The following is a 23,777-nucleotide window of genomic DNA, read 5'->3' on the forward strand; positions in this document are numbered from 1 at the left end:
TAGTTATCGTAGACGTCCTGTTGTCCGTCATCCTGATACTGGTGCTCTCCTTCATAGTCTGGCATTTGAATAGCCAGGGCAAAGCCATGAGTACTTTTAAAGTACTCGCAAACTAACCCTACAATAATTACTCATTAAGTGTAATAAAGGGGTGCTAAGCTCTAGGTTTATTTGCATAAAGCCAAGTTTTAGTTTGATAAACATTTAGTAAAGCCTTGTCATGTGCTAGACTAACTCAAGTGGGAACATTAGTGTCATTCCCACAACTCATATTGATTCACCACAATATCACCTTTCAATTCACCATTCATTTTTAAGATCAAAACATATTAATGATAACGGAGATAGTATGGCCTTTCCAATCGTCCGTAACCGTGGACACGGCTATTCGAATAGGTTTAACACTCTGCAGAGGTTGTACTCTTGTGCCACAACTTTTGATTACATCCGTCGAGGATAACCCCGAATCATCGTAACACAGTACGCGGATCATCAACCGTAACCTTTCACTTATATATGCTAGTATGAGCACCTCTCCCCATGAGCTTGGCCTCCCGGTGGAAACCGCAGTTAACCCGGGAACTGCACAGGGCTTGGGCCGTACATTCACCTCGTATTAACATCATTCCACACTTAACGGAGGCAGCCTCGGCGTAACCCCTATGATGCTTGTTTAGAGGGAACCCATACTAAAATACACAAGTTTCTAGTTAAGCCCTACCCATAATCAGGTATTGTGGGGGTACTTGTATAATTGGAAGGGTATCGCATTCAAACCCAATCATCAATTTTATCAAAAATCACCATCTTCTCTTGTTCAAATCCACCTCCACTTTACTTTCTTTCAAAGTCATTTCACTTCACCATGTTCCCATCTAGAGTAGTCAATTTTAATTGATTAGCACTAGCAACTATATGAGGGGTGCTAACTAGCTTTGAGTTGTGCTAATCTCACTTCAAGTACGGTTCTACTCTAGACCAAGTGAATCATAAATCAAAAGTACTTTGAAATAAATAAGCAAAAGTAAAAGTAAGTAAAAACATGGGATAGGTAATACATAAAAGTAAAGTGTGATGGTGCCTTTGCTCTTGTAGAGCTAAGCACTTGTGTTTAGCAAGGGTTAGCTTGCCTTGAGCTGGGTAGTTATCGAAGTTCTCTTCTTCTTCCTGAGAGTAGGCCTCCTCCTCTTGGTATTCCTCGTTACTAGCGCCTATATACGAATACGAGGTATAAATACTAAACCAAGCTCACATACTAAACTAGAAACACTCAAAAGAGTTCACACACTAATCCTATCATCAATCAAACATGGCATGGTGGATTATTTGATTAGTCTTTATTTAAAAGAAGAATAATTTCCTCTCATTATTTCTATTTCTTAAATTTGGTAGTTAGATCCTTAGAGAATTTAATTTCTTCTCATTACCTCATATTAAGATTTAATCTCTTCATATAATAATAAGGTATGAAATATAGGTTGACCCCAAAGTCAACATTTCATATCTATTATATGTGAGTATAATTTAATTGAAGTGCTACACTTCACATAGTCTTAAAACTTAATATTTAAATGAATTAAAATCTCTAAGTAATACTTCTCAAGGGTTCATTATCCTAAGTCATTTCCCCTGGTTATATTACTTAGGATCAAGATTTAAATGAGAGGTAGCTCTCATATTAGTTGTTGAATTTGAATTCCAAATTTAATTGTTCTAGAATTGACTACATAGCCATTTTATTTGATCTAGTCCATGATCATACAAATAACATGTCTATATTATTGCATAATCAATTAGAGGACATCATTTGTGATTTATTAGAATTGGAATCAATTCAAAATCTATTCTGGTTAAATTTTAAATAAAGTTTGAATGTTCAAAAGTCCCTGTCTTGTCTTTTTTATCAAATTAAATCTACTATGAATTTGGAGGTGGGACCAGTGGCATTGGATAGATAATTTCATTGGCTTTTCAACGATATAAAGTTTGCTAGATTTGGTTTGGTAGATTTCAAACTATTCAAAATTTACTAAGTCATCTGCAGAGCATTTTGAATAATAATTAAACCTAAGTTTGAATTGCTGGGCTAGGCGGGAAACCTTAACGGGCCGAAACGGTATTAAAATTTACTGCGCAGCCCAACAAGCCACGGGTGCAAGTGGGTTGCCCTTACGAGGTGGGGGCCACCCGTCAGTGGCTCTTAACCACGCGAAACGGTACGCAAGAGATGGACCGTAGGATTAGAGAGAGATCGAGCGGTCGGTGATCGTCGTCGTCTCCGACGAGATCCCGACGCGCTGGCGGCGTGACCAGGGGGTCGGAGGGAGTACCAGGCTGCCGGCGAGGGAGGGCAAGCTGCTTGGTGAAGTGGAAGTAGATGAAGAAGTCCCTGGTACAGCGGCGGAGCTCGGCGAGGCTCCAGTCGATGGCGAGGATCTGCGGGCTCCGGCGGACTTCAGCTTCCAATTGCTGCTGCTCCGGCGAGGTGGTGTCAAATTGAGGGGTGGAGAGGATGCAGAGATGAGAGGAGAGCAGATGTTGTGAAGAACTTGAGCTCAGAGCTCCTCTATTTATAGCGGGCGAAGTGGTGCCGTGGGTTCTGTGAAGGGGCAAGCATGGCGCGGCGTCTCCGGCGATTGAAGGGGCAAGTGAAGGATGGCATCGTGTAGGCGTTGTCCTGGCGATGCTCGAGGAGTAGCTGGCGCAGCGAGAGGACGACGGGATCGCTCAGGAGGTCGATTCGAGTGCGGCAGTACCCGCGGTACTTCTCCGGCGAGGACGATGGTGACGAGGCGGCCGCAGTCGCTTGAGTGTGTCTAGGGGGTAGAGGGCGGGGAGGCGATGCTCGTTACAGAGATAGGGATGCAGGGGGAGGACGAGGGCGACGGCACGCGAGATGCTCTGACGCGTCCAGAGCGCGATCACCGCGTCGACTGGCACGCTCTGGCACGGTTTGGACGCGCGCGTTCTGGCCAATGCCGTGCGTTGGCGATCGAGTGCAAGGTACTGGCATGATCCTTATGCTTCAGGGATGCTATTGGACAAGATTTTGGAGAGAGAGGAGGGCCAGAGATGGAGTGGCCAAAGGTGGCCGGCATTGCATAGTTTGGCATAGTTTAGAGTTTCTCCTCGACTTTAATCGACCATGCAAGTACTAGGCTCGATGCAGGAGGTGCAGAGGGAGCTGATGATCACATTTCAAAAGTGGTTTAGGCTCAAATCTGCTGGATAAAGAGGTGTGTTGCATTTCAGATTCTATGCCTGCCAAGTGTTCGATGGAATGGCCGCATGAGATTTTTATTTGAATTTTGAAATTCTTTTTGGTGGAACTTAAACATATTAATTATGGGTTAGAATGGTGGTGGTGGGGTTCAATTTGGAGTTGTTTTGCAAAATGGCAAATGTGACATGATCTTCTCTTTATTTCAGCATCACTACTTGTCACCTTTATACTGGTCAACCTAGTCAACTCTAGCCATGGTGGTCAACATCAAAGTTACTCACCTTGACATGGTCTTGGATGACATGGCTTTGGTTGACCAGGTTTAGTTTAAGAAATGAGAAAACCAGAGGGGTAAAGTAGTGAAGAAAATATTTTTGGGCCATATGACCATTATCATATGTAAGTAGAAATTTTGATTTCCTTGTGTTTGATTCTTGATCCAATGATGCAATTGTGTTAGTTTATCATATTGAAGTATTTTACAAGCAAGGGAGCAAGCAATTATGGCCTAGGGTGAAGAATTGTATTTTGGCATAATGTGTATGTAAGTGAAATGGGGGTTTTTCCCATTTTCTTCATTTCTCCTCAATTTAGGGTTTGATGATCCTTGTTAGGGTTCAAATAGCAATTGTTAATCATACTAACACTCATCATGGAAATTGCACAAAAGAAATTCACTCAAATGCAAGAAACTATATGTGGCACTATATGCATATAAAAAGTTTTTGTTAATTGCAAATTTTGAGTTTGGGGAAATTGTCTTTCTTGTTTAATATTGTTGAAACTAGGGATGTTACAAACCCTTCCCCCTTACAAAAGATCTCGTCCCGAGATCTGCAAGAAAACTAGGTACTAAAGAGATCTGGGTACTCAGTCCTCATAAAGTCTTCTCTCTCCCAAGTGGCTTCTTCTTCGGTGTGATTACTCCATTGGATCTTCAGAAACTTGATACTTCGGGTACGGGTGGTTCTGAAAGCTTCTTCCAAGATGCGAATAGGTACTTCGCGGTATGTCAGATCTGAGTTGATATCCACAGCTCGATGGTCGATGTTCTTGAAAACCTCGGTCTTCTCAGGCACTTCTAAGCACTTCCGGAGTAGCGAGATGTGAAACACATTGTGCACCGCTGACATTTCTTCCGGTAACTCCAGTTGATAAGACACTTCTCCTCGGCAGCTCAGGACCTTGAAAGGTCCGACATATCGGGGTGCGAGCTTTCCTCTAAGCTGGAATCTCTGCATTCCTTTAAGAGGGGACACCTTGAGATATACGAAATCTCCGATCTCGAAGGTCATCTCTCGGCGTCTCTTGTCGGCGTAGCTCTTCTGTCTTGATTGGGCTGTCTTGAGGTACTCGCGGATCTTGTGAACCTTCTCTTCGGCTTCTCGGAGAATATCTGGTCCAAAGACTTGACTCTCTCCTACTTTCGACCAATTCAGAGGGGTACGGCACTTCCTTCCGTACAGTGCTTCAAAGGGGGCCATCTGCAAGCTGGCTTGGTAGCTGTTGTTGTAAGAGAATTCTGCGTACGGCAAGCAGTCTTCCCACTTAGATCCATACTCTAGCACACATGCTCTCAACATATCTTCTAGTATCTGGTTGACTCGTTCAGTCTGTCCATCTGTCTGCGGGTGATAGGCTGTGCTGAAATTCAGGCGAGTTCCGAGTCCTTCATGTACTTTCTGCCAGAATCTGGAGGTGAATTGGGATCCTCTGTCGGATACTATCGACTTCGGGGTTCCGTGCAGGCTGACTATCCTTGAGATATATAGCTCTGCGAGTCTCGGTCCTTGATAGGTGGTCTTGACGGGGATGAAGTGGGCGACTTTGGTCAGTCTGTCGACCACTACCCAGATGGAATCATTCCCTTTACTTGATTTGGGCAGTCCGATGATGAAGTCCATTCCTACGGAATCCCACTTCCATTCGGGAATCTGTAGGGGTTGCAACAGTCCTGCAGGGCGTTGATGTTCTGCTTTGACTCTTTGATAGATGTCACACTTGGCGATGTAGCTTCCAATTTCTCTCTTCATTCCATGCCACCAGAATTGTTCCTTCAATTCCTGGTACATCTTGGTTCCTCCGGGGTGAATGGAGTACAGGGTGTCGTGAGCTTCTTTCAGAATAACTTGCTTCAACTCTGAGTCTGAAGGCACGCAAAGGCGCTTGTTATACCATAGCACTCCTTCTTCATCCACGGTGAATCCCGGTGCTTTTCCGGCGGCTATTTGGTTCTTGATTCCATCAATGCTAGCATTTCCTTTCTGAGCTTCCTTGATCTGGCTAATCAGGGTGGGTTGGAGTTCAATGCTGGCGAGGTATCCTTCGCTAACCAGTTCAAGCCTAAACTGTTCAAACTCTTCCAACAGGCTGGGTTGTTCAATTGCTATCCTGGAGTTCAACTGACACGGCAGTCTACTTAGAGCATCCGCTACCACATTGGCCTTGCCGGGGTGATAGTGGATTTCCATGTCGTAATCCTTGATTAATTCTATCCATCTGCGCTGTCTCATATTCAGCTCCTTCTGTGTGAAGATATACTTCAGGCTCTTGTGGTCCGAGTAAACCTCGCATCGATTACCCATGAGGTAATGACGCCATACTTTCAGTGCTAAAACCACGGCTGCTAGTTCTAAGTCATGGGTTGGATAGTTCTGTTCATGCTGCTTCAGCTGTCTTGATAAGTAAGATATTACTTTGCCTTCTTGCATCAGCACACATCCAAGTCCAATCTTGGAGGCGTCACAGTACACATCAAAGGGCTTGGTAATGTCCGGCATAACCAGTATTGGGGCTGTTGTCAATCTTAGCTTGAGCTGTTGAAAGCTCTCTTCACACTTGTCAGTCCATTCGAACTTCCGGTCCTTTTTCAACAATTGAGTCATCGGTCTTGCTATGCTCGAGAATCCTTCAACGAATCGGCGGTAGTATCCCGCAAATCCGAGAAATGCACAGACTTCGGTCTGAGTGGTTGGGGCTTTCCATTCTTCCACAGTCCTGATTTTTGCGGGGTCAACGGCAATTCCTCCGGCTGACAAGATATGACCCAAGAATCCTACTTCTTTCAACCAGAACTCACACTTGCTGAACTTGGCATACAACTGATGCTCCCGAAGGGTATCTAGGACCACTTCCAAATGTTTCTCATGTTCTTCTTCGGACTTGGAGTATATGAGGATGTCGTCGATGAAGACAACGACAAACTTGTCCAGGAAGTTCATAAAGATCTTATTCATGAGATTCATGAAGTAAGCGGGGGCATTGGTCAATCCAAATGACATGACATTGTACTCGTACAATCCATATCTGGTGGTGAAGGCAGTTTTTGGGATATCGGTGGCACGAATCTTCAGCTGATGGTATCCGGTCCGCGGATCAATCTTCGAGAAAACTTGGGCTCCGGTCAGCTGGTCAAACAGATCTTCTATCTTGGGCAACGGATACTTGTTCTTAATGGCGACATCATTAAGCTTACGGTAGTCCGTAACCAAACGAGTGGCACCGTCCTTCTTATCCACAAACAAAACTGGCGATCTCCAAGGTGACGCACTTGGTTGAATCAGACCTTTGAATAGCATATCATCCAGTTGCTTCTTCAGTTCCACTAACTCTGCCGGGTTCATGCTATAGGCTCTATGGGCTATAGGTCCGGTTCCGGGGATTAACTCGATGATAAACTCGATATCCCGATCTGGGGGCATACCGGGTAGATCATCCGGGAACACATCAGGATATCGACAAACGACCCTGATCTGATCCAAGGTGGGTTTGGCTAGGCTTTGGTTACAAGTGAACTTTCGGGGCATCTTTTCAGATATGTGTTCGACTATTATTCCGGTGCTACTAGTCATGGTGATGGCCTTCTTGGCATAATCAATCAGTCCATGATGTTTCGCCATCCAGTCCATTCCCAGGACTACTTCCAAACCTTTGGCTCCAAGAACAATCAAATTTGCATAGAATTCTATTTCATGTATTCTGATTGGCACATCTTTGCAAATTTTTCTAGCTTTAGTGGTTGATCTAGGTATTTGAACTACCATGACATGCTTCAAACTGATGGGTTGAATCTTACTAGTGCATGCAAAATCTTCGGTAATAAACGAATGCGATGCTCCAGAATCAAACAGCACTCTTGCAGGTATTGAGTTAACAGAGAACATACCCAGCACAACGTCTGGGGCTTCCTGAGCTTCTTCTGCATTCATGTGGTAGAGGCGGCCGTTGCGGTTGTTCGGGTTGTTGGGGGCGAACTTCTTGTTGGTGGTGACACGACGCTGCTGCTGAGCAGGGCCTGAGGTGTTGGTGGCAGTCTTGGCGAGCTTCTTGGGGCACTCATAGGAGAAGTGCCCCGCCACTCCGCACTCGTAGCAGTTGTAGGTGGACTTGTCCTTGGGGGTGATGGGAACAGCATTGCTCCCAGTCCTTGGAGCTGTGTTGGAGTTGTTGTTGGGGGCGCGAGGTGGAGCGCGGTTGAAGTTGTTGTTGTGGTTGTTGTTGTTGTAGTTGTTGTGATTGTTGTGGCCTCCTGACCTGGGGTTTCCTCCACTCCGGTTCTGATAACTCGGACGTGGATTCTGCATCGGAGGCTTGTTGTTTCTTGGGGCGAACCCTCCACTTGAGCTGGGGCGATACTTGTGGTTATTGCTGGGCCCACTCTGGGTCATCATGCGGCGCTTGCGGTTCTCATTGGCTTGGTGTATCTTCCCCTCCATCTGAATGGCGGAGTCAACGAGGGCTTCTAAGTCAGCAAAGGGGATATTGATCAGCACAGTCTGCATCTCATCATGCAGTCCATTCAGAAACCTCTCCTTCCTCTTCTCGACGGTGTCCGTCTCATCCGGGGCGTACCTTGACAAAGTGAGGAACTTGTCGCGGTATTCCACCACGGTCATTCTGCCTTGTTTCAGTTCCCTGAACTCATCCCTCATCTTCTTAATCAGGCCCGGGGGCACGTGATACTTGCTAAACTTGAGTTTGAAATCTTCCATATCATCATTTGCCCCGCATTTAATGCGCGGGCACTTGTCCACCAGGCACGTGCAGGTCCAGCCAGATAGTGGGTGGCGAACAACACCTTCTCGTTATCCTCCACTCCGGCAACCTCGAGATTGTTCTCCATAGTTTGGAGCCAATCATCAGCATCGAGGGGTTCCTCTGTCTTGCTGAACACCGGTGGGTTGGTGTTTTGGAAGTTTTTCAGCTTCGACCCTGGGTGGTCATGGTTTCCGTGGCCTTGATTGCCCTGAGCAATCTGTTGAAGTGCAGCTAGGTTGGCTTGACGGTCAACTCTCTCAGCTTCTCTCTCTGCCATCATCTGTTGCAGCATTTGCATCATTGCGGCTTCGCTGCGAGTTGGGGGTGCCATCTGAACAGTGATAGGGATCATGAGATGAGAGGGAAATTTCTATGGCTCATTTTGGGATAAAATTTCACACAACTTAAAACTTGATTCATAATAATAATAATATTACACACACACAAACATAGTCATGGAGGTAGCAAATATTACAAGCCAAATGTTCTGGAGGGTTTGAAGAACCCTTTCAACAAACTACGATACATGGGGCGGGTACAAAGGACCGATACATAACACGGGACGCAAGTGCTCAGACGGGACTACTCGCCATCGACGTTGATAGGGTAGACGTTGTCTACCCCGGCAGCCAGGTGCTCGTGGCCATCCTCGTAAGGGTGGAACTCCAGGTCGTCGTCTTCCTCCTCCTCATAGTCGTCGTCGTTGCTGACGTAGGAGTAGTTGTCCCCCTGAATGTTCTCCCCTTCACCTTCGCCTTCCAGCTCCTGGATCTGCTCAGCTTGGGCGGCGATGGTCGCCTTCAGAGTGGCGATCCTGGCCTTGAGGCGGTTGATGGCGTGATCCTTCTTCTGGTTGGCACGGCGGAGTGCCCTGCGCTCCCCGGCGATAACCCTGATGGTGTCGGCTTGCTGCGCCAACTGGATGTGAGTGTGGTTGGCGTATTCGCGGGAGTTGTCGAGGTCGATCCGGTCTCATTCAACATGAAGTCGAGATGATCCACATGGTGGCGAAGTTGCGGGTGCGACGGCAGGTTCATTGGCACCCCGAGGGAGTTGTGCCTTGCATAGTGCACAAAGCGGCTATCCTCGAAGTCCATGAAGTTTTGCCCGCACAGACGTGCGAGCCCTTCCTGAAGTCCCCTTTCGAGACCATCCGCCCAGTTGTTCTCCCTGAAGGAGAACTGGATCCTTGCGCTCATTGGGAGCGTGAACCTTCCATGAAGGTCCACCATGATCACCCACTGAAGTTGACCACCGGGCTGGTCGTTGAGCATTCCACCAAAGACTTCCGGTGGTGGGTGCCCGAGGAACTCTGAGAGGGAGAAGAGGTCCCTCTCAAAGATGATCTCTCCACCGTTCCCCAACTGATAGAACTCAGTCTGGAGAAAGGGCTGCGCGTCAACGACGTGATCCATCTGTAGAGAGATTAGATGATTAAGTTAGAGAAGTGCAAGTGTTCCAAATTTTAATTTACTTATAAGAAGGGCATGAATTTAAAGTTTGTAATAGACTCTTCAAGGTAAGAGGGTGAATAAGGTTTTCATAACTAGTCAAATCATGGAATTTGAAACTACGTTTTTGAACGTCCATTCTAACTAGGGTCTCCTAAGGTCAAACAATGGCTCTGATACCAACTTGTTAACACCCGGATTTTTAAGTCCAGATGCCTATTATGCCGTACATCGCAATCCCAGGAATAATGTTTTTGCGAGACATAATAGTAAGTAGCATAGAGTCATCATTTATTACAACACATATTATCTTACAACCATAGATCACATGATCCAATATTACACGAATATATTGTTCAACATCACAAATAGTAGCGGAAGCGAAGTAGTAGTGGACTATCTATTCCACAGGCAACGCTTGACGTTAGAAGATGATCCTAGTTATCGTAGACGTCCTGTTGTCCGTCATCCTGATACTGGTGCTCTCCTTCATAGTCTGGCATTTGAATAGCCAGGGCAAAGCCATGAGTACTTTTAAAGTACTCGCAAACTAACTCTACAATAATTACTCATTAAGTGTAATAAGGGGGTGCTAAGCTCTAGGTTTATTTGCATAAAGCCAAGTTTTAGTTTGATAAACATTTAGTAAAGCCTTGTCATGTGCTAGACTAACTCAAGTGGGAACATTAGTGTCATTCCCACAACTCATATTGATTCACCACAATATCACCTTTCAATTCACCATTCATTTTTAAGATCAAAACATATTAATGATAACGGAGATAGTATGGCCTTTCCAATCGTCCGTAACCGTGGACACGGCTATTCGAATAGGTTTAACACTCTGCAGAGGTTGTACTCTTGTGCCACAACTTTTGATTACATCCATCGAGGATAACCCCGAATCATCGTAACACAGTACGCGGATCATCAACCGTAACCTTTCACTTATATATGCTAGTATGAGCACCTCTCCCCATGAGCTTGGCCTCCCGGTGGAAACCGCAGTTAACCCGGGAACTGCACAGGGCTTGGGCCGTACATTCACCTCGTATTAACATCATTCCACACTTAACGGAGGCAGCCTCGGCGTAACCCCTATGATGCTTGTTTAGAGGGAACCCATACTAAAATACACAAGTTTCTAGTTAAGCCCTACCCATAATCAGGTATTGTGGGGGTACTTGTATAATTAGAAGGGTATCGCATTCAAACCCAATCATCAATTTTATCAAAAATCACCATCTTCTCTTGTTCAAATCCACCTCCACTTTACTTTCTTTCAAAGTCATTTTACTTCACCATGTTCCCATCTAGAGTAGTCAATTTTAATTGATTAGCACTAGCAACTATATGAGGGGTGCTAACTAGCTTTGAGTTGTGCTAATCTCACTTCAAGTATGGTTCTACTCTAGACCAAGTGAATCATAAATCAAAAGTACTTTGAAATAAATAAGCAAAAGTAAAAGTAAGTAAAAACATGGGATAGGTAATACATAAAAGTAAAGTGTGATGGTGCCTTTGCTCTTGTAGAGCTAAGCACTTGTGTTTAGCAAGGGTTAGCTTGCCTTGAGCTGGGTAGTTATCGAAGTTCTCTTCTTCTTCCTGAGAGTAGGCCTCCTCCTCTTGGTATTCCTCGTTACTAGCGTCTATATACGAATACGAGGTATAAATACTAAACCAAGCTCACATACTAAACTAGAAACACTCAAAAGAGTTCACACACTAATCCTATCATCAATCAAACATGGCATGGTGGATTATTTGATTAGTCTTTATTTAAAAGAAGAATAATTTCCTCTCATTATTTCTATTTCTTAAATTTGGTAGTTAGATCCTTAGAGAATTTAATTTCTTCTCATTACCTCATATTAAGATTTAATATCTTCATATAATAATAAGGTATGAAATATAGGTTGACCCCAAAGTCAACATTTCATATCTATTATATGTGAGTATAATTTAATTGAAGTGCTACACTTCACATAGTCTTAAAACTTAATATTTAAATGAATTAAAATCTCTAAGTAATACTTCTCAAGGGTTCATTAGCCTAAGTCGTTTCCCCTGGTTATATTACTTAGGATCAAGATTTAAATGAGAGGTAGCTCTCATATTAGTTGTTGAATTTGAATTCCAAATTTAATTGTTCTAGAATTGACTACATAGCCATTTTATTTGATCTAGTCCATGATCATACAAATAACATGTCTATATTATTGCATAATCAATTAGAGGACATCATTTGTGATTTATTAGAATTGGAATCAATTCAAAATCTATTCTGGTTAAATTTTAAATAAAGTTTGAATGTTCAAAAGTCCCTGTCTTGTCTTTTTTATCAAATTAAATCAACTAAGAATTTGGAGGTGGGACCAGTGGCATTGGATAGATAATTTCATTGGCTTTTCAACGATATAAAGTTTGCTAGATTTGGTTTGGTAGATTTCAAACTATTCAAAATTTACTAAGTCATCTGCAGAGCATTTTGAATAATAATTAAACCTAAGTTTGAATTGCTGGGCTAGGCGGGAAACCTTAACGGGCCGAAACGGTATTAAAATTTACTGCGCAGCCCAACAAGCCACGGGTGCGAGTGGGCTGCCCTGACGAGGTGGGGGCCACCCGTTAGTGGCTCTTAACCACGCGAAACGGTATGCAAGAGATGGACCGTAGGATTAGAGAGAGATCGAGCGGTCGGTGATCGTCGTCGTCTCCGACGAGATCCCGACGCGCTGGCGGCGTGACCAGGGGGTCGGAGGGAGTACCAGGCCGCCGGCGAGGGAGGGCAAGCTGCTTGGTGAAGTGGAAGTAGATGAAGAAGTCCCTGGTACAGCGGCGGAGCTCGGCGAGGCTCCAGTCGATGGCGAGGATCTGCGGGCTCCGGCGGACTTCAGCTTCCAATTGCTGCTGCTCCGGCGAGGTGGTGTCAAATTGAGGGGTGGAGAGGATGCAGAGATGAGAGGAGAGCAGATGTTGTGAAGAACTTGAGCTCAGAGCTCCTCTATTTATAGCGGGCGAAGTGGTGCCGCGGGTGCTGTGAAGGGGCAAGCATGGCGCGGCGTCTCCGGCGATTGAAGGGGCAAGTGAAGTAAGGCATCGTGTAGGCGTTGTCCTGGCGATGCTCGAGGAGTAGCTGGCGCAGCGAGAGGACGACGGGATCACTCAGGAGGTCGATTCGAGTGCGGCAGTACCCGCGGTACTTCTCCGGCGAGGACGACGGTGACGAGGCGGCCGCAGTCGCTTGAGTGTGTCTAGGGGGTAGAGGGCGGGGAGGCGATGCTCGTTACAGAGATAGGGATGCAGGGGGAGGACGAGGGCGACGGCACGCGAGATGCTCTGGCGCGTCCAGAGCGCGATCACCGCGTCGACTGGCACGCTCTGGCACGGTTTGGACGCGCGCGTTCTGGCCAATGCCGTGCGTTGGCGATCGAGTGCAAGGTACTGGCGTGATCCTTATACTTCAGGGATGCTATTGGACAAGATTTTGGAGAGAGAGGAGGGCCAGAGATGGAGTGGCCAAAGGTGGCCGGCATTGCATAGTTTGGCATAGTTTAGAGTTTCTCCTCGACTTTAATCGACCATGCAAGTACTAGGCTCGATGCAGGAGGTGCAGAGGGAGCTGATGATCACATTTCAAAAGTGGTTTAGGCTCAAATCTGCTGGACAAAGAGGTGTGTTGCATTTCAGATTCTATGCCTGCCAAGTGTTCGATGGAATGGCCGCATGAGATTTTTATTTGAATTTTGAAATTCTTTTTGGTGGAACTTAAACATATTAATTATGGGTTAGAATGGTGGTGGTGGGGTTCAATTTGGAGTTGTTTTGCAAAATGGCAAATGTGACATGATCTTCTCTTTATTTCAGCATCACTACTTGTCACCTTTATACTGGTCAACCTAGTCAACTCTAGCCATGGTGGTCAACATCAAAGTTACTCACCTTGACATGGTCTTGGATGACATGGCTTTGGTTGACCAGGTTTAGTTTAAGAAATGAGAAAATCAGAGGGGTAAAGTAGTGAAGAAAATATTTTTGGGCCATATGACCATTATCATATGTAAGTAGAAATTTTGATTTCCTTGTGTTTGATTCTTGATCCAATGATGCAATTGTGTTAGTTTATCATATTGAAGTATTTTACAAGCAAGGGAGCAAGCAATTATGGCCTAGGGTGAAGAATTGTATTTTGGCATAATGTGTATGTAAGTGAAATGGGGGTTTTTCCCATTTTCTTCATTTCTCCTCAATTTAGGGTTTGATGATCCTTGTTAGGGTTCAAATAGCAATTATTAATCATACTAACACTCATCATGGAAATTGCACAAAATAAATTCACTCAAATGCAAGAAACTATATGTGGCACTATATGCATATAAAAAGTTTTTGTTAATTGCAAATTTTGAGTTTGGGGAAATTGTCTTTCTTGTTTAATATTGTTGAAACTAGGGATGTTACAAAAGGTATGGAACACTTCCCTAGAAAGAGAATGAAGTTACCTTTTGATTCTATTATTAGAACAAATTATGATGTTGACATTTCGTCTCTTGATAATACTTGATACACACTTTCTGCGCCTAGCTGAAAGGCGTTAAAGAAAAGCGCTTATGGGAGACAACCCATGTTTTTACTACAGTACTTTATTTTTATTTTGTTTCTTGGAAGTTGTTTACTACTGTAGCAACCTCTCATTATCTTAGTTTAGTGTTTTGTTGTGCCAAGTAAAGTCGTTGATAGTAAAGTTCATACTAGATTTGGATTACTGCGCAGAAACAGATTTCTTTGCTGTCACGAATCTGGGCAAAATTCTCTGTAGGTAACTCAGAAAATTATGCCAATTTACGTGAGCGATCCTCAGATATGTACGCAACTTTCATTCAATTTGAGAATTTTCATTTGAGCAAGTCTGGTTCCTCAATAAAATTCGTCAATACGAACTGTTCTGTTTTGACAGATTCTGCCTTTTATTTCGCATTGCCTGTTTTGTTATGTTCGATGGATATTTCGATTCCATTGACTTTCAGTAGCTTTGTGCAATGTCCAGAAGTGTTAAGAATGATTATGTCACCTCTGAACATGTATATTTTGATTGTGCACAAACCCTCTAATGAGTTGTTTTGAGTTTGGTGTGGAGGAAGTTTTCAAGGATTAAGAGAGGGAGATGATACAACATGATCAAGGAGAGTGAAAGCTCTAAGCTTGGGGATGCCCCGGTGGTTCACCCCTGCATATATCAAGAAGAATCAAGCGTCTAAGCTTGGGGATGCCCAAGGCATCCCCTTCTTCATCGACAACATTATCAGGTTCCTCCCCTGAAACTATATTTTTATTCCATCACATCTTATGTGCTTTGCTTGGAGCGTCGGTTTGTTTTTGTTTTTGTTTTGTTTGAATAAAATGGATCCTAGCATTCTTTGTGTGGGAGAGAGACACGCTCCGCTGTTGCATATGGACAAGTATGTCCTTAGGCTTTACTCATAATATTCATGGCGAAGGATGAATCTTCTTCGTTAAATTGTTATATGGTTGGAATTGGAAAATGATACATGTAGTAATTTGCTATAATGTCTTGGATAATGTGATACTTGGCAATTGTTGTGCTCATGTTTAAGCTCTTGCATCATATACTTTGCACCTATTAATGAAGAAATACATAGAGCATGCTAAAATTTGGTTTGCATATTTGGTCTCTCTAAAGTCTAGATAATTTCTAGTATTGAGTTTGAACAACAAGGAAGGCGGTGTAGAGTCTTATAATGTTTACAATATGTCTTTTATGTAAGTTTTGCTGCACCACTTCATCCTTGTGTTTGTTTCAAATAGCCTTGCTAGCCTAAACCTTGTATCGAGAGGGAATACTTCTCATGCATCCAAAATACTTGAGCCAACCACTATGCCATTTGTGTCCACCATATCTACCTACTACATGGTATTTCTCCGCCATTCCAAAGTAAATTGCTTGAGTGCTACCTTTAAATTTCCATTCTTTACCTTTACAATATATAGCTCATGGGACAAATAGCTTAAAAACTATTGTGGTATTGAATATGTACTTATGCACTTTATCTCTTATTAAGTTGCTTGTTGTGCGATAACCATGTTCCTGGGGACGCCATCAACTACTCTTTGTTGAATATCATGTGAGTTGCTATGCATGTTCGTCTTGTCTGAAGTAAGGGTGATTTACCACCTTATGGTTAGAGCATGCATATTGTTAGAGAAGAACATTGGGCCGCTAACTAAAGCCATGATCCATGGTGGAAGTTTCAGTTTTGGACATATATCCTCAATCTCAAATGAGAAAATTAATTGTTGCTACATGCTTATGCATAAAAGAGGAGTCCATTATCTGTTGTCTATGTTGTCCCGGTATGGATGTCTAAGTTGAGAATAATCAATAGCGAGAAATCCAATGCGAGCTTTCTCCTTAGACCTTTGTACATGCGGCATAGAGGTACCCCTTTGTGACACTTGGTTAAAACATGTGCATTGTGATAATCCCGGTAATCCAAGCTAATTAGGACAAGGTGCGGGCACTATTAGTATACTATGCATGAGGCTTGCAACTTGTAAGATATAATTTACATAACACATATGCTTTATTACTACCGTTGACAAAATTGTTTCTTGTTTTCAAAATCAAAGCTCTAGCACAAATATAGCAATCGATGCTTTCCTCTTTGAAGGACCATTCTTTTACTTTTATTGTTGAGTCAGTTCACCTATCTCTCTCCACCTCAAGAAGCAAACACTTGTGTGAACTGTGCATTGATTCCTACATACTTGCATATTGCACTTATTATATTACTCTATGTTGACAATATCCATGAGATATACATGTTATAAGTTGAAAGCAACCGCTGAAACTTAATCTTCCTTTGTGTTGCTTCAATACCTTTACTTTAATTTATTGCTTTATGAGTTAACTCTTATGCAAGACTTATTGATGCTTGTCTTGAAGTACTATTCATGAAAAGTCTTTGCTATATGATTCATTTGTTTACTCATGTCATATACATTGTTTTGATCGCTGCATTCACTACATATGCTTTACAATAGTATGATCAAGGTTATGATGGCATGTCACTCCAGAAATTATCTTTGTTTATCGTTTACCTACTCGGGACGAGCAGGAACTAAGCTTGGGGATGCTGATACGTCTCCGACGTATCGATAATTTCTTATGTTCCATGCCACATTATTGATGATATCTACATGTTTTATGCACACTTTATGTCATATTTGTGCATTTTCTGGAACTAACCTATTAACAAGATGCCGAAGTGCCGATTCTTTGTTTTTTACGCTGTTTTGGTTTCAGAAATCCTAGTAAGGAAATATTCTCGGAATTGGACGAAATCAACGCCCAGGGTCCTATTTTGCCACGAAGCTTCCAGAAGACCGAAGAGTCAACGAAGTGGGGCCACGAGGCGGCCAGATGATAGGGCGGCGCGGCCCAAGCCCTGGCCGCGCCACCCTGTCATCTGGGCCCCTCGTGACGCCCCTTGACCTGCCCTTCCACCTACAAATAGCCTTCGTCGCGAAACCCCCAGTACCAAGAGCCACGATACGGAAAACCTTCCAGAGACGCCACCGCCGCCAATCCCATCTCGGGGGATTCAGGAGATCGCCTCCGGCACCCTGCCGGAGAGGGGAATCATCTCCCGGAGGACTCTACGCCGCCATGGTCGCCTCCGGAGTGATGTGTGAGTAGTCTACCCCTGGACTATGGGTCCATAGCAGTAGCTAGATGGTTGTCTTCTCCTCATTGTGCTTAATTGTCGGGTCTTGTGAGCTGCTGAACATGATCAAGATCATCTATCTGTAATTCTATATGTTGTGTTTGTTGGGATCCGATAAATAGAGAATACCATGTTATGTTGATTATCAATTTATATCTATGTGTTGTTTATGATCTTGCATGCTCTCCGTTATTAGTAGATGCTCTGGCCAAGTTGATGCTAGTAACTCCAAGAGGGAGTATTTATGCTCGATAGTGGGTTCATGTCTCCGTGAATCTGGGGGAGTGAGAGAAACCTCTAAGATTATGGATGTGCTGTTGCCACTAGGGATAAAACATTGATGCTATGTCTGAGGATGTAGTTATTTATTACATTACGCGCAATACTTAATGCAATTGTCTGTTGTTAGCAACTTAATACTGGAGGGGGTTCGGATGATAACCTGAAGGTGGACTTTTTAGGCATAGATGCATGCTGGATAGCGGTCTATGTACTTTATCGTAATGCCCAATTAAATCTCACTATACTCATCATAATATGTATGTGCATGGTCATGCCCTCTTTATTTGTCAATTGCCCAACTGTAATTTGTTCACCCAACATGCTATTTATCTTATGGGAGAGACACCTATAGTGAACTGTGGACCCCGGTCCAATTCTCTATACTGAAATACAATCTACTGCAATATTGTTCTACTGTTTTCTGCAAACAATCATTATCCACACTATACATCTAATCCTTTGTTACAGCAAGCCGGTGAGATTGACAACCTCGCTGTTTCGTTGGGGCAAAGTACTTGGTTTGTGTTGTGCAGGTTCCACGTTGGCGCCGGAATCCCTAGTGTTGCGCCGCACTACATCTCGCCGCCATCAACCTTCAACGTGCTTCTTGGCTCCTACCGGTTCGATAAACCTTGGTTTCATACTGAGGGAAAACTTGCCGATGTACGCATCACACCTTCCTCTTGGGGTTCCCAACGGACGCGTGCTGTACGCGTATCAGAGGTCGGTGGAGGCCAGGGGGCCCCACACCACCCCTAGGCGTGGGCTAGGGCCAGGCTGCGCCTAGGCATGGTCTGGCCACCCTGTGGACCCCTTCGTCTCTCCTCCGGACTTCGTCTTCGTTATGAAAAAATAATATCTTCGGCTTTTGTTTCGTCCAATTCCGAGAATATTTCATGTACAACTTTTCTGAAATACAAAACAGCAGAAAATAGGGAACTGACACTGTGGCATCTTGTCAATAGGTTAGTAGAGGAAAATGCATAAAAGTGCCACGAAGTAAACAAACCTATAGCATGGAGCATCAAAAATTATGGAACGTATCATGGACCTCGGTCCTCTCCTTTACACTGATAAATAGAACCACTGCAATCCTGCTCTGTTTACTTTCTGCAAGCACTGTTCTCTTTAATTACTGCAAACATCTCTTTCCACTCGACACATTTAACCCTTTGTGTTCAGCGAAACCAGTGAGATTGACAACCTCATTTTAAGTTGGGGCAAAGTATTTTGGTTGTGTTGTGTGTAGGTTCCACGTTGTTGCCGACGTCAGTAGTGCGCCTTGCCACTAGTCAGCTAGCAACACCTTCAGAAGTCACACCTTTCTCCTACTAGTCAATTAAACCTCGATTTTTTACTGAGGGAAAACTTGCTATTGTGCTCATCATACCTTCCTCTTGGGGTTCCCCAACAGTGTGCAATCTGTGCTCATCACCTCTCTAGTATTCATTATACCTTGCTCTAGCTCCTAGACAAAGTGTTAAGTTGGTGTGGTGGTCTTTTGCTTGATGATCTTGCTCAGCTTGCCCTTCTCCTCCTAGCTCCTGGTTGATTCTTGATTTTTATGTAACCTTGGTGGTTCACTGGTTGTTGGTTTCTGGAATAACTGGAAGAACTGGTGGTTTCCTGATGAACTACAACTGCTGTTGTTGGATCTCTTTGTGACGTGGATGTCGAGCTGGTGCACTATTCTTTATATAGCAAGCTTAGAGGTTTGCTGTGTCGATAGCACCACCCTGTGTACTACCTGTGTGGCTCCATTTCACTCACCTGGTGGTGAGTCACATGGTGAATGAGCTGCTTGGTTGAGTCATTGGGTTGGCTTGTCCATCTTGATGAATATCTACCCCTAGTCACTTGGTTTTGGCTAACCAAGTGGCATTGCCACTTGTTCATTTCCAAACTTGGTATTTTGTTTGATGTTTGCAGGATCAAGCATGGATAAGGTACAATAGCAAGAAGATTCAAGAACCTAGCTTAGGATTTAAATTCTAGTTTCTCAATTGTAATCTTCTTTTATCTCTTTTATTAGATTACTTTTAATTCTTGTATCATGAATATTGTAAAGATAATGTATGCATGTGATGTGATCAATAAAGCTCAAGGTTTACTTATGAGCTTTGTATAAATGTTATTATCCATTTTGGATTTGTTGTATAAATCATATTTTAGTTTGGATTATGAATTCGTATTTCATTGGATATGATTAATTATTATATTCCTCCTTTGTTTAGAATTCAAATTTGAATTCTCAATTCAAATTCAAATCCTATCCAAAACCCTCATTTCAAAAGAGATCATGTCAAAATTTATCGCACTCTCGTTACACTAAATTCTAGCTGCAACAAGAGAGAAACCTCCCCCCTTAGGTTTTATGCAATTAAGCGCAAAAATTCCCCCATTTTGCGATGCAATGCACAACCCTATTCTAAATCTACCCCGCGTTTGTCCTAAGTCCTAGGATGTTACAGAGTCCCTTCCTCACCATCCTAGCCACCGGTGGATCCCTTGCCACGAGAACAAAAGGTATCCCCTCCCTCCCCGTCATGGGCTCGACCGGAGGGGCTCCTCCATTTCCTTGCATGTGAACGACCGGAGGTGCCATACCCCTAACCCGCTCTCTCGAATGGCCGACGCCGTCCCTCCCCTCCTTGTCGTGAGCTTGACAGGCTAGGCTCCTCCGATCTGTTTCCCTCCGGGCGACCGACTGGCGGAGCCTTACACCTACCCTCCATCTCAAATGCCCGATGTTGTCCCACTCCATTCCCAGAGGTTCAAAATTATATCGTCTGACGGAAATTGCTCCCCGGAGTCGAAGCAAAAATGCGGGTTGGGAGCTCAATTGCCTGGGTGAGAGGGAGCTTGAGGGGGCTTGGGATTTGAGTATAGTTTGTTGGTTCGCACAGCCGCCACCTGATTTGAGGGACCGTGAGAGAGACGATCGCTGGCACGGTCCTTGAAAAATACAAAAAAAACTATAATTGAAAATAGCTTATCGTTTGCTACCCATGGCCATTAACGATGTGCCATGTCAGCCTAAGACTACTTATAGTGGGAGCAACATAAGTACTAACATCACACACCCCAAGATATTTTGGTGACATAGCATGATAGTAAATCAAGAAAAAGAGTGAGGTGGTAACTAGCTGTGTTATCGTAACATCACACACCACAAGACAAGATGAGTCTACAACATAATAAATGACATAATGTATGAAACCACATCTAAATTACTACCCACTGTGGAGGTAGTAATTTAGTCTAGTAACGTGATATATCTTAGGTTGATCATAGTGGGTAGTACCATATGGTATTATCATGCATCTGGTACTTATCTATGATAATATCTTTATAGTGGGTAGTATCATGAAGTATTATCATAATTTTGTTATATTTATTGATTTTAAAATCTCAAGGCAAAATTGTGTACAAGATTTGTTTGACATTAATTTTTCTGGTGATGTGCGCTATGATACGATATCCACCTATGTTACTCTAATCTCATCTCTCCTCCTTAATTAGTTGCCACATTAGTATTTTTGTGGGACCAGTGTGCATGATACTACCTAAGAAACAAGAACTATAGCTAGCTTTACTAGTCTAAATTACTCCCCACCGTGAGCGGCCTAACATTAGGACAGTCTCGTCAAAAACAATGTTAAATGGGTTTAAGTGACCGCTCGGTGTTTCGTGAGTCAGTTGGAAAGTAAACCGGTGGTTTTTTTCAAAGAAAATAAAAAGTGGTGTTTTGAAACTCTAATACTTTTTTGCGAAACATAGTATAAACACAGACACTCACACATACGTACATACACTTAACCCTATGAACGAACGCACACCCTAATCATATGAGCACCTCGAAGAGACTGTGTCTAAGAAACAGATCCAGCGGGTTTTAAGATTGATGAAGTCACCACAGGTGTCTCGATGTCGACGGAAATGTCACCTCCCACTGAAGAGTATTCCATTTTTTAATGCGACACCAAAGCATCAAATCTGAGATTTAAAATATGTTGAGCTGGGTGCCGCTACCCTCCTAACCATCGATTGATTCTCGAAACCCTAATACTAAATACGGTGATTTTTGCCAATTTACCCCTAACCATCCCACTGAAGCAGTAGCCTTGTCTTGACGGGGTACTAGCAGAATCAGGAGTGGAATTAGACTACTTATCCAGTACTCACTTGAGATGATCTTATCATGTCCTTTTCGGTGTGCAGATTTTGCCGCACCATGCGCTTGAACCAACCAACCGTTGCATCGAACCGTATGTTTTATATTATCGGTCATGTCCTCTTTTCAGCGAACAGAATTCATTATTGTGTGGTGCGGCAACGCCACAGCCAGATGGGGCGGCTAGTACGTGCTCTCGACCGGTCTACTGACGCGCGCGTGACGAGGAGGAGGGTCGCAGCCTCGGCCTCCCCCGATCGCCACGCCCCCGGCACACGACAAGCAACACGTACAGAAAGACGCTGCTGCATTATCGGGAGTATTGTATCACTAGTTCAGTACCGTCCCATGACTTGCATGGCCGGCGTTGCCATGGTGGATGCCACAGCGTACGTGCGCTGGTGCTGCTTGAAGATGCAGTGCATAGGAGGAAACTTGGAAGATGCTGCGCGCTCTCGAAGGGAGGAGTGGATAGGATCGGTGGACGGATCCATGGAACAAAGAAGGGATCCTGAAGCATACGCCTCACTCGTGGATCCTGACACTGTACCGCTGGCTCTGCTCGTGGCTACCGAATCCGGCCGTCACCTCCCCCGGAGCGCGCCGTCCGAGATGCGGCCTCTGCTCGCTGACCAGTGACGACTCCCGAGTCCATTTCCGTTGAAGCTTTGTTTGGTTTCATTTGCTTTGTGCGTCAAAATTTAAGGCAGGGGTCTGTCTCCCGAGTCCCCGCTTTCTTCAACCAAATCTGTACCCGCAGACTGATACGCAACAGTGGTTGTTGTACCACACCGAAGACCTCTTTCCCTGGCTCACAATATCTTTATATAGTAATTTTTTTGGCAGAGTACCGAGTCGTGATGTCCATGGTAAAAACCTGAGGTGTGGCAGTTATTGCTTCTACCTGCAATGGCTTTGCTGAAGTTATTCTGGAAATTTGGATTTTCTCCAGAGAGAAAGCCTAAAATATTGGATCGGACGACAATAACACTTATGCATTTTTTTCTTTTAGACGTTGCTTTTGAAGAATCTTTTTTATAGTTTGGGTGTTCTCTTTACTGGTGGTTAGAGTGCTGATGTTGTGTGTGTTTGATCACCGCAAGTTTCTTTTCCTGTTTTCTTATTTTTATTTTTGGCCGTGTGCATCCTTTGTGTTTTACATTTTGTTGGAGCAGAAGCTAGTTGTAATCGGTATCTTTACGGCACTAACATTCACAGTATTAATATATTTCCTTTATCTAAAAGAATAAATTGATCTGCTAGAAATTACACATCATGATGCGGCTCTCTTCACCGGTCCTGATGACAGACGACAGAGAGACTTGGGACTAGTTTCTGCACCTAGATGCATACGCACCCTTTATTTGAAATGTATTTTAACCATATTAAAAAATGTTAAATAAATAGAAAAAATGTCTCGTGTATATCTTAACGTGCTACATGCTCATAAAGTTATTTCAACAAAAACCGACATGTTTTGTGCCTATGTAAAAAAGACAAATTTTAGTGCTAAAATAGTCCATTTCTCAGACATATTTTTTTATCTTTTTTACAGAAGACACAAAAAATATCGATTTTATGTGAAATTTCACGTGCGCTAGAAGATGCATCCGAGATCAGTTTTTTTTTTTGAAACGGAGGCAAAAGATTTGCCTCATCTATTCATTAAGCAGAAGGTGCTCGGTTTTTAGGAGAAAACCGGACGAAAACCAACAACAATCGTGCCAAAGCACACCCACAACCACACTCCGCCACAAGGGGCACACCTAGCCACACTGGCTACCCACAAAAGCTACACAAGAAGCTCAAGTCGGCCTATGCCAAACAGATGGCTCTTCGAGGAGAGACCGACAGATCCGATTCTGAAG

The sequence above is a fragment of the Lolium perenne genome, chromosome 4 (genome assembly GCF_019359855.2).
Source record: "Lolium perenne isolate Kyuss_39 chromosome 4, Kyuss_2.0, whole genome shotgun sequence".
In the NCBI taxonomy this organism is placed as follows: Eukaryota; Viridiplantae; Streptophyta; class Magnoliopsida; order Poales; family Poaceae; genus Lolium; species Lolium perenne.